This window comes from Alligator sinensis, unplaced genomic scaffold, assembly GCF_000455745.1.
Source record: "Alligator sinensis unplaced genomic scaffold, ASM45574v1 scaffold273_1, whole genome shotgun sequence".
NCBI lineage: Eukaryota > Metazoa > Chordata > Crocodylia > Alligatoridae > Alligator > Alligator sinensis.
Genome location: NW_005841943.1, coordinates 962,937 through 974,793, shown reverse-complemented (window position 1 = coordinate 974,793; position 11,857 = coordinate 962,937). Strand labels below are relative to the sequence as shown.

Here is an 11,857-nt window from a genome sequence, read left to right as displayed (position 1 = left end):
CTAACTCCTCAGTTTACATCTTTACTGGCTGGCTTTCTTGCATGCATGCCAGCTCCTGGCTTCTTTACTATTCATTTAGTCCAGGAAGAGCACACACCAAGTGGCTTTCCTCAGCCTGAAGAAGGGTGTTTTATACTTGAAAGTTTGCAAAGAAGAATTTTTCCAACTATCTGAGTTGGTCTAATTCAAGATATCAGATTTACCCAAAGAACCTTTGCAATTTGACAGGCATGCTTTTGTGCATGTTCTGGTTCTAGGACAGGATTTGGGGACCTCTTTACAAAGGGCTTCTGTCATCTTTTGGTTTTATAAAGCTCCATATTCAAGGAGAAAGGGATAAGTTCTGCTCCTCAGCAAAGATTACTTTTGATCTTCCTTTTCACTGAGGTGTTTCCTGTGAACAGTTAATTCCTGTATTCAGTTTTCACTTGTCATGGTTCTGCTGCTATGGTACCTGTGTGATTTTTTTGTCTTCTTGAATCAAGTGCAAAATTGACCACAGCCATTTTTTAAACCAGATGGCAAACAGTTCATCTAGTTTTTAAATCAATGTTGGCCTTCTCCCCACAGCCAGTTTCTTTAGTTGGGTGGCTGGTGTGTGTGTGTGTGTGTGTGTGTGTGTGTGTGTGTGTACACACTAGGCTTACCCAAATCCAAGACAACTTTGAAAATAAGATAATCCCCCCAATAATTATATACAATATATGAAAAATTATAACAAATGTATAAATTTTCCATGTAGAATCCTAAATATTGGAGCATTGTTTTAAATCCCCTTCCACACAAACATGCACAGTCTTGCAGAAATTGGGGCATGTGGCTAGGGGAGCAGGTGGCCCCCTTGCCCTGTGCCCCCACCACTTCTTCCCCCTACAGCCTGCTTGCATGCCCTACCATCTGCTCCCCACAGCCTCTACCACCTTCCCTGCTTCCTTCTCCTCCCCCTCACCCCCCACTTATTGTTACGCATAGCTCTGGCTCTGTTCCCTCCCAGGACATGGAGCACAGCCCAGGCTTGGCCACTCAGCAGCATCCTGCGGCCCAGAGCCACCATCACTGCTGATTGATGGGCAGAGGAGGAGCTTCCTGTGCCTGCCCCAGTAGGGAATAAAGCTAGAACCATACCTGACAAAAAGGGTGGAGGGGAGGGGGCTGCTGTAGGTGTCTCTGGCTTCATCTGAGCAGGGGGGAGCTGGAGTTAGGGCTGCAGCAGCTGCCTACTCTCCCTCTTATACCTTGTACTCAAATCCAGAATGAAGGGCTTCCTCCCCCCATGTGGAATGGGGGGTTGTCTTGGATTTTATATAGGACTTTTATGTATGAATAAGATTCATCTTGTTCTTTCTAGTGGAAAAAAAGGAGTAATTAATATTGGTGAGCTTGCAGAATGCTAAACTCCAAAAATTTCAGTTTTTCCTGGTCTGCATTAGAACTTTTTAAAAATTAATTGATGTGCAGGACCTAAGAAAATGATTAATGTCATACTAATGTTGACTTTATTCCATGCAGATTCTGCCAACTGATGTTTATGAACAACAGAAGCCAGCCAAAATGGAGATTTGACTACATTCCCAGTTCTTCTATTGGTCAAGCCAACTGTACACAAGAAAACTTTCCAGAAATTTGAAAATTAGCATTTTGACCTTTATCTAATTTTTTAAAAACTAATTAATGCACAGTTTCCACAAACACATGTATACACAAACTGTCTTAGCCACTGAGCCATTCACTAAGAGCACAAATGCAGAGATCACAAGTCCTGATGGTTTTTTGTCAATACAGAAAGTATTACATTTCTCTTAACACAGAGAAATAGGTTAGATGAAACTTGCAGGTTCAGGACATCTGAAGCAAAAAACAATTCATAAATAAAGGAAATGCGCAACAGTCTTTTTTTATCAGATTTGCACATGGTTTAAAGCTTTTAAAAATATGTATAATTTTAGGACCTTTAATTGTGAATTCAATTTTTATAAAACATTGTTTTCTTGTCTTGTACATATTTGTCTGATTGTATACTTTGACATATTCTAACCAGAGATAATTTACACAGTGCAGAAATGGTTAGGAATGTAAAATGAATTACCTGAAAACCTATTGTAACTTTGTAAAATATATAAAGAGTGGTATGTTAAAGACTTTGACTCCAGCTCTTCTCTCCTGTTGCACATTACCTATATACATTGAAGAGACATTCCCTAAAGCATAATGTGAAATCTTCAATATGATCACACCAGAGATTTAAGGATGAATCAAGTGATAGAAGGTATCTGAACCAATTTTTTGCTTTTTTTTTTCTTCCTCATTTTTCTCTACCCCACCCCAAAGCTTTTGCTTAGGTGGTTTTCAACAGAGGTTCTTATGACCCTCTGAAATTTGGGTATTGCAGTGAAATAAGAAAATGACAATTTGAGAGGGTTGCTGGCTTGAGCTAGCAATAAAAACATGAAAGTGGTTTGTGTTCTGATGACTAACAGGTTAAACATGTCTGGCTTTTAGACTACTTTTAATGAACTAGTACCTCTGTCCAGAAGCTGACATTTATAATTGATAGACTTAGCAAAGAGGCCATGGACTTGCTCCTGCCTTCTAGAACAGAGTTCTGACCTACTAGCACAAACGTATAATAACTTTTTAGTATTTTAAGTGCTGTACCTACCTGGATTTCAGTTTCCAGTTATGCTGCTCTAACACCCTTTTGCAAGCTATATATACATTTGTTAAAGCAAGGAGGAAGATAAGATGAGATTGAATGCATCTGAAGGTTTAAAAAAAAAAAGGTTATGAATTTCTTTTGGATAAAATAATGGTAGTCTCTTGTTTTAAAAAAAAAAAAAAAGCAGAGAGGAGTGTGTCCTTTACCCTGTTCAAAATGAGTATTAACAGAACACTGGATAACAGACTGACTTGGCCATCTCAACTCTTAAGTGACCTTTGTAAAATGAACAGTGTAGAATTTCTTCTGGTTGACAAAAATCACTGCCTGTAAAGGACTTAGCAAATTGATTCGCCCCATTATAAAAATCTCTTTGGCTTTAGTTCTAGAGCTTGACATGAAAACACATTTGTTTTCCTGGAATCTTGTTTGTTCAACTTATTTTATAGGCATCTAGTTTCTAATTACATGTAAACACAAAGAGAAAATAGGATGGGGGCAGGAAAACTTAAAGGTACTCTGACCAGGAAAACTTAGATTGGATAAATAGAGTATCTCTAAAGTGTGATTCAAAACAGGTAAAAGCATCCAAAAAAACAACGCCCCCCCAGTTGTTAGTATGCTATTTGAGTCCAGTGTTCTGGCTTTTCTTATTTGTTTTAACAGCTATTGTGTAGCAAGTGTCTTGCACTTTCAGAACACTCTGCTATGGTCATGATGACATCTTTTTCTTCACAGAATGCTGTTTTCAGGGACGTAAGATGACCTGAAACTTGGTATAAGTAATCTGTTTACCTCTTGGCAGGGGAAGTAGGCTGGGGAGGATGCATCGAGCATTGTGCAGAAGAGAACAAGCAATTATTCAACTTCTAGAAATTCAGAAGCAAGTTCCAAACCTTTTATTCCAAGAAACTTAGTATTTTAATTTCATTGTCTTAAGCAATTTATGGTAAGATTTAGCCTTATTTTTATCTACAGCTGCCTGAATGGTCCAAAACTATGCTGCCATCATAACAGCTGCATATAAGGGAAACCAAACAAATAGAAATAGCTAGATAGATATTAGGTAGATAATAGCCATTATGGATAGGAAGTATTTGTTGTACTGTGAACTAAGTTCACTTTGATTGGATGAGACTCGGTCTTGCTTTTCTATTACCTATGACAAAATTCATTTACCACAGTTAAAGGAATATCACTACTCTTTAAAGTAATTTTTTAACAGAAAACTTGAAACCAAATATAGCTCTTTGTAATGCTCAGATTACAGGTTGAGTCCAAAGTACGAATCTTTGGCATGTAGAAAAGTATAGAACATTTGTTACGTAACAGATATGTTAATACAATGAAAGTAATATTTGGAACTGATCATCTTAAGGAACTGTAGAAGGAATTCTGTGATAAATGCTAATGATCCCTTGCAGTCTATATTTAAAATCATTATGATATACTCAGGAAATTTCACTTTCAAAACAATACTCTTTGAATAATTTGCATTTAATCTGGCAAAATTTAAGAAGCCTAAATTTATGGAGCCAAATGTTCTGTGCTGCCTTTTTTAAGAGAGAAACATTTTTGAAAAAGCATTTGGCACCCAAAGATGGTGGCAGAAAACACTCAATTCAGGCTAATACTTCTCTACCTCCATTTCACTGACTTTTAAGAAAGATGAGACCTCATGTTGTATTTAATTCTTAATTTCTAAAGTATGTGGATGACTTCTCATACTGATTTTCCCTATCAAATATATAGAACTGGCAAGACCTGAGGTGTAAGTTTTTTCTTTTTTTTTTTTTTTTTTTTTTTTGAGATGCAGGTAGGGGTGATTTTTTAAATATAATCCTACTCTGTTATGCTCACATGTTTAATAGCACCATTTGTATAGCATGACACTTGTATCACTTGGCTATAAATGCTTACTTCCCTCACAACTGTTTCATTTCATTTTAGGGTAATTTATGAACTGTTAATGATTATTCCATCAGAGTTTCTTTTAATCAGTGCAAATTTAGGATTTACAAAAATGCCAAAGGAGTTCTTGAAAACTCCACATTAAACTTTCTATGTGGTGTTTGCAGCTTTTGAAAGCGTGGTCTTGAGAATGGATTTATCCATTGCATTTTTATCACTATTGCCCATGTTGAATTTCAGGGCTGCTGTACCTCTGAATGTTAGAAATCCAGACAGAAGGACCAGCTGGTGACCCCCTCCTGGAGAATACACTGTCTTTAAAAAAAAAAAAAAAAAAAAAAAAGAAGTTAGGAAAGCAATAAGTTGTAACTATATAAATTTTTATATACCTATTAACCTTGAAATATTTAATTACCTTAACATTTTCAAGTAGGTAACATGTTAATATGCTGAACTACAGCCATGGTGGTAGATAGGGGAGATGAAACAGTTTCTAGTATATAATATATAATGTATTATAACTTAGAACATGATTCTTGGTGCCTCCTAACTCTACAAAGGGGAAAACAGATCTGGAAGTAACCAAGTTATTTCATTATTCTTGAAAGTAAGCGTTTGGCACGTGGATCTGTGCGTATTTCTAGCAATTGCTTTTTTGTTTAATCATCAACAGCTAGATGAGAGCCAAATAATTTTTCTGCCTACATCTTCCCTTGCAGCTTGCTCAAAATAGTCATTTTTAAATGTAGAAGTTGAAAACTAGTTACTTGGAAAACAAACCTTCTAGATCAGAAGCAAATATCTCTGAGTATCTCACTTCTAAACATTTTTGCTTGGGATGAAAGTTACACACACACACACACACACACACACACACACACACTGGTTTAAGTGATCTGAAACTGGTTTAAACCTGTAACAGAACAGAAGTTAAGTGCATGTAAACCACTTTCAAAATGGCTGAACCCAGTTTAAGATAACCTGGTTGGATGTAGATTAGACCTAACTGATTTAAGTTAAACCAGTTTATGGAACTTCTGTCCCAGATCCTCAAACTAGCTCTAACTCTCGTCTCCCAGCATCCCAAGATGTTTTACAGCCCTGGGCTATCTCCTCCAGTGGATCAGAGTTGGCAGGAAGCTGGGGAGAGGGCAGGACTCGGCTGATCCCACAACAGTTTGCCGGGTGGTGCAGGAGTGAAAAGCCCCCTATTTGGGGCTTTCTCCCTGTGCTGGCAGACCCCAGCTGGGAGAGGGGCAGTGTTGAGCCAGGGAGGTACGGGAGACTGGGGAGATTGTCTGATAGATCTCTGTGCAGCTGACAGCAGATGGGGGCATGTGTCCAGCAGCCAATCAATCCTGGGCTGCCACTAGGCTGGGTTTAGCAGCTTTAGGCAGTGGGGCCATGTGGGGTGGCCTGTGTGAGCATCCCCAGGTTCCTGGCCTGGGCCAGAGCAGGCTTCTGCCTGTCTTTGTCACCCAATCAATGAACATCAGTTATCGGTTTGATCTATGCAGCTTAGTAAAACCTGTGAAGATTGCATTGATTCAGTGTGGGCTTTTTGAGCTTGTGTACTTGGCCCTTAACTTGACTTAGAAAGCTAACAGACCATCATGGGGGTGGGTGGCACAACAGATACCTGTTTCTTTTGGGAAAATATTTTTGTATAAAGTTGATATTTGATCATTTAAAAAAAAATTCTCAAGACTCTCCAGTTTAGTTTAAAACAAAACTATAAACCATGTAATACCCTCCTTTTCTGCTGAGAAGCATCTCATCCAGTTTAGCTGTTGGATCTAGGATCATGTGGTAGAGAGAGACTTTACTGTCAATGGAGATTTAAAACTGAATGGAGGCATTGGCATGAATGTGGTGGTATTGAGTTCATAGTGCTTATCTCTCATTGCAGCAGAAAGTGAGCCATCAGTTTCTCCACTTCTCACACTAGGGAAACTGAGACCTAGAGTGGCAAACCTGCAGCACCTGTTACACAAATGGCATTGGAAGCCTCTGTGTATGGCATGCAGCAGATCAAGGAGGGGATAGGCAGCAGGTCAGGCATGTCATGGTGATCAAAATGGAACTGGGGAAGATGTGGGGCTATTTTGTAACATGCTTACCAGAAAGGTAGACCCCCCCCCACTGCCCTAGAAGCCAACATGAAGGGCTGGGCTTGCCAGTATCTGGTGCAATGACAGAGTAGGCCTGTCCAAGGTAAGCAGCAGTAGCAGCCTCTCCACAAGAGCCTGATGGTCACTCTAGACCTGATGCTCAGCTCAAGATCATACAATTTGTCAGCTCAAGGCTCTAAAAGGGTGGAGCTCCGAGGGTGACCTGCTTTGTGCATACCAACTGTTGGAGACCATTTTGAATATCGTGTTGTCATGGGCAGCTTGTATAGTTGGAAACAGTTGCATTGATGTTAAAAGACCTGAATCCACATGAGGCAATGCCTTACATCTGTGTAACTGTTGTTTCTTTGGAGTTCCAGCTTCTGTTTGAATTGGGAGTAATTTCACATCCCAGTAAGTTGCATTGTAGTAATGGTTGGTCACAGTTTGGCACTCCTCCTATGTGGCTTTCCCTGACTGGATGGTCTATTTACCCAAGTGGCCTGTACTGCTCTGAGGTCAGGGTGACTAGATGTCAGCTCCTTGCTTCAATGCTGGCATGTAGCCAAGTTCTGCGTCTGTGCTCACATGATCCAAAATCAATAAATCAAGCAAGCACACTTATTTTCCTAGCTAGCCCTGAGCTATGCCAGGTCATCCTGTTGTCAATGGGATTCAAGTTGAGGTCCAGAACCTTTCCACCTTTCGAGAAAGATGAAGGTACAGGAAGTACTGATATTGAGGTACAGAAGCTAGTAGGTTTTTTTTATAATGCCACAGCAGTGGTTATAAGCAGCATGCCAGGTGCAATTTTGCACAATGACCAAGCATTTGAAAGTAACCTAGAAGATGCTTAAGGACTGAACATGCACCACTGGTACTGCTCCAGCCATTTCTCCAGACTGAAGAGTTGGACAGAAATCTGACATGGTACACAAACATAGAATTTCATTTTGTCCCAGATATGGGCAGTGGATGCCAACAAGACCAAGAACCAATGTCTCCATTTAGGAGGAGCTACCAACAGTGAGAAACCCTTTACCTCACAGGAATTCAGCTGGAGTCTCCATCCTCCTGGTCAGCCTGTCCTCTCTGAACTGCCAGAAGCACTGCAAGAAGATTGGTAAGTGCTATTATATGAGTCTTTTTATTGCATGCAGAGATGCACATTTGTGTTTATTCCTGGTGCTACGTGCTTCCATCCTAGGTGCATGTGAGCTAGAATTAAGGTCTTAGATGCATGTTACTTTTTTTTGGTAGTCCTACATAAAGCTATTGTGCATGCATTCAGGCTGTTTTGTAAATGCTACAAAGATGGTGGACCCAACACAAACAGGAACACCTTTCAAACAGGAACACATTTGCAGTGCTATGTGTATTGTGTGCAGAGGTGTGTGTAGTAGCTCTCCACACCACCCCAGGAGAAGGGCCTGTCTTTGCAGCTACTGCTCCCAGCAGCAAATACCAATTGATTATTGATAGCCTGCCCCCCTACCCTCTTCTCCATCAGGACTGTCAGTGATTCAAGTTACCCTTGAGATGGGGAAAGTGCAAAGAAGCACTGAATTTGTTCTTGCCCCAGCCAAGGCGCTGTGTACACCCATAATGCTTTATTTTTGTAGTATTGCAAAGAGCCTCGCTAATTCCGTAGTGCTATGAATGAACATCTGTCCAAGGCCTGAGTTTTGCTTCCACTCCGCCAATTTACAGCCTTCCTCTGCACAATCAAAATAGTATCCACGTTCACCAAAAATAACTACCCTGTCTGCATGGCAATGGGCAGCCACGGTTCCTGCGTTGCTTTTCTGGGACCCTGCTTCCCCTTGCTAGCCATCATCTCCTACCACCCCTCTACTCCCAACTGTGTAATCAAAGCTTGTTGTGCATGGTGTTTTTCAGGCTCAGTACAGCGTCCTATTCCCTCTCTCCTCTCTCCTTTGCTCCAGACACTTGTGGGTTTAAAAAGAACATTTTTGACCGGGTTTAAGAAGAACATTTGCACAGGGACTTTTCATTCATTCAAAAAAATTGGTGCGAGTCTGTTATCTGTAGAAGTATTAGTGAAGAGAGAGTTTTATCCAGATAAATCATAGCAGGTATTTTTATCAAAATAAATCTAAGAAAGGTGCTGCTTCAGTTAGTAAAACTTTCATCAGTGTTTTCAGTAGATCTGACAAATACCATGTTGTGGCAATATGGAAACAGTGAGCAGTTCTTTACCTGGTTACTATGTGGCAGTGGAAATGCAGTTATCCTCTGAATGCTTAAAACTAGTTGTAAAGCATCATTGGTGGTCCAGGGACTTTTGTAGCCCAAAGTAAAAACCCTTAGCTATATTAAATGCTCTGGTAGGCCTCTAAAATTGCTAGTCAGGACAGCCTTCTCTCTGATCCCCCAACAGACCTCCCTCCATGCATTCATAACAATAGGAAATTGTTATAAAAGAAGCTAAGAGTTCAAGCTTGAAGTTCTGATGGGGAAGACTTTGGGGCTAGAGACAGATATTCAAAAACCTGAGCCTGAATTGATTCAATCTTTTCAGGTTAGTATAAGCTAAGCTAGTATAGTAAGCTAGTATAGCTAAGCTAAACCAGTTTGCAACTGTACAGACATCCCAGACATGCAGGCACATGCCTGCAGTAGCTCAGGCTAGAAGCCGGGGGATGCTACAGCAGCCCTCCCTTCCCTCCCACAATGCTGAGCTGAGAGGGGCGTGGCCAAGCCCAGGCAGGACACTCTGATTAGGGAGAGGTTCCCCGCTTCTGACCAGCCCAGCAGGGAATTGATAACTCAGTGTTTATAACTGCATTAAGAAAACAGAGAGATATTACCAGCTATCTGTTGATTCTGCCTTTGTCCTGTCTACCACAGCACGGACCGTAGCCAGCATGTGGTCTGCTAGCTAATGCTGAGAGGTGTCTGTGTAAGGCAGAGGGGGTGGGGGGCAGCCAGGCAAACGCCTGCAGTCTCTGCTGAGCTCCAACCAGAGAGCAGAGGGGAGGGGCCAGCCCTGCTGTGGAGCAGAGTGTCCCACCCAGCCCAGAAAGCATGCTGGGATGCTGGGGGAGTCCGGTTTCACTTAAACCAGAAAGGGACAGACATTGCATAAACTGGTTTGTGTGAATAGTTTCATAAGTAGGACATGTATATGCCCTTTTCACCCCAGAGGTAGATGACAATCTGGGCTTGAAAGCAGGCTGCAAAGAGTGCTCTCTGGTTCTTCATGACTTTGCTTCATTTTATTCGATGAGTGTTGTCCCCAGGTTAGCACTAGGTCTGTAACAGTTTTGTTGTGTACTCCAAGAGGTACCCCCTCTCCAATTGAAGGGATCAAAGCAGGTGCACAAGCGCTGTGGGAGGTTTAGGGACTCTCCTCCGCCTATAGAGCAGAGCCAGACCACCAATGGGGATTTAACCATATACCTTTTAATGAGAGAACAGTACTGGGAACATAACCAGTATAAACCAGGGGGTATAGGGGACACTACAATGCCCTGAGGGGGCAGGATTCAACAAAGGTTAGACACTTACAATCGTAGACACATTCATCCAGTTGACGACAAAAGACAGGGTTAACAAAATATAAAACACGAACAGCAGAACAAACAATACTGGTTGGTGAAATATAACAGGCACAAAATACAAAATGTCAAATAACAAGGAATATAGGGCCTAGGTACCTGGAATGGGAGAAAACAATGGCCCCTTTCCACTGCAACAAGAATTTTTCCCTGTTACTTCACTCACCTCAAGTCACCCCAGCTGGGACTTGAATGCCAAACTCTACCACACAGCCACCACTGTTGGTACTGTGCCAAGCTGCTAGAGGTCTTGGCCTTCCAGGAGCCCTGGCCTCACATCAAGCTGCCTGCCCTCTTATTGGAGGAGCTGGAAGCAGGGCTGGGAACCTCTCAGGTCACTGCTCAGATCCTTGCTGGAGCTGGGGAGCCTCTCCTGCTGGCCATAACCTCTCGTAGGGGAGCCTCTCCTGCCGGCTGCACACCGCACTGCTGAGGGTTCAACTGCTGCCTGCAGGTCCCACTCCTTCAGGTGCTTCTGGGGCAACTGCTCCTGCTCCGCTGGCCCAGCTCTTTCAAGCTCCTTCCTTGTGGTCCCTCACTGGTCTCTCCTGAGTCAGCTGTACTGCCCCTCTTATCCCCCTCCAGGTGACCCAAGGGGCCAATCGGGGGACATGGTGGGTGAGTTTCTGGGGCCTGATTGGTAAGGAAAGGGAATCCCAAGTCCTCCAATCATCTTTTACCCTTTCAAAACCCCTGGTCTAAGTCACTACCAGCTAGCCCATCACAGTTGCAAGGGTGGCTGACTAAGCCTAAGGGAAAGTGATCTGAGGGGTGAAAGGAAAGTCACAGGGAAGATGGAGTAGGCTAGGGACAGATATTCAAAAAGCCCAAGCCTGAATTGATTTAGTCTTCCAAGGTTAGTCTAACCTGCAGAGACTGAACCAATCTGCAAGTGGACAGATATCCACTTTTCATTCTGGAAATGCAGGCCTGTAGTGGCTTAGGCCAGAAGCCTGGGGGTGCGAGAGCAGACCTCCTTCCCTTCCACAGGGAAGCTGAGCTGGGGGGAGGGAAGGGTGTGACCAGACCCCAGCAGGTCTCAGTATGACTGAGGAGAGGTTTAAACCCCAACCTTAGCCTGCAGGATTCAGAGGGTGAGGGAAGAGGGAGCATAGCCAGATGCCCGTGGTAGGGGAGGAGGAGAAGGAGGGGGAGAGCTTTGCCTTCCACAGTGGCTCCCTGACAGCCGGGAGCAATCTGGGTACACAGCTCTGCTACCCAGCCCCGGAGGGGAACTCTTCCCCCTCCTCCTCCATCTCCTTCTTCTCTGCTGCTGCTGCTGGGTGGGGAGTGGGGCTTAATGCTGTGCTGCCCAGCCCTGGAGAAGAACTTGCCCCCCTTCCTCCCCCCACCCCCCCCAAGGCCAGGTTCATCACTTGCCCATCTCCGGCTGAAGCAGCTGCACAGCAGGGCTGGGCCATGGGGGCAGAGCCCTCCCCAGCTGCTGCAGCTAAGTGACAGGGAAGCTGAACCCTTTCAATAACAGCAGCCTGGCTTGGTGTGCACAGGCAGCGGCTGGCCAGGCAGTGGACTACGTGGGCCGGCTCACAGGTGCCAGTGCTTGCTGAGGACACACGAGGCCCCTGCTGCAGGGTGGG

At 43.2% G+C, this 11,857-nt stretch overlaps 1 protein-coding gene and 1 long non-coding RNA gene across 2 annotated transcripts in view; one reads left to right on the top strand and one right to left on the bottom strand.

Annotated features, from left to right (window-relative positions):
* ESRP1 (epithelial splicing regulatory protein 1) overlaps positions 1-2,123 on the top strand; it is a gene marked incomplete at its 5' end in the record, with an annotated part of 41,102 nt that extends 38,979 nt beyond the window's left edge. Inside the window, one exon of the mRNA XM_025199420.1 lies at positions 1,510-2,123. The remainder of the gene's footprint in view (positions 1-1,509) is intronic.
* Positions 2,124-7,728: 5,605 nt separating this feature from the next.
* The window catches only part of LOC102369285, a 50,900-nt gene continuing 46,771 nt past the window's right edge, over positions 7,729-11,857 (bottom strand). The window contains exon 3 of the long non-coding RNA XR_323384.1: positions 7,729-7,787. This is a non-coding gene — a long non-coding RNA (uncharacterized LOC102369285). The remainder of the gene's footprint in view (positions 7,788-11,857) is intronic.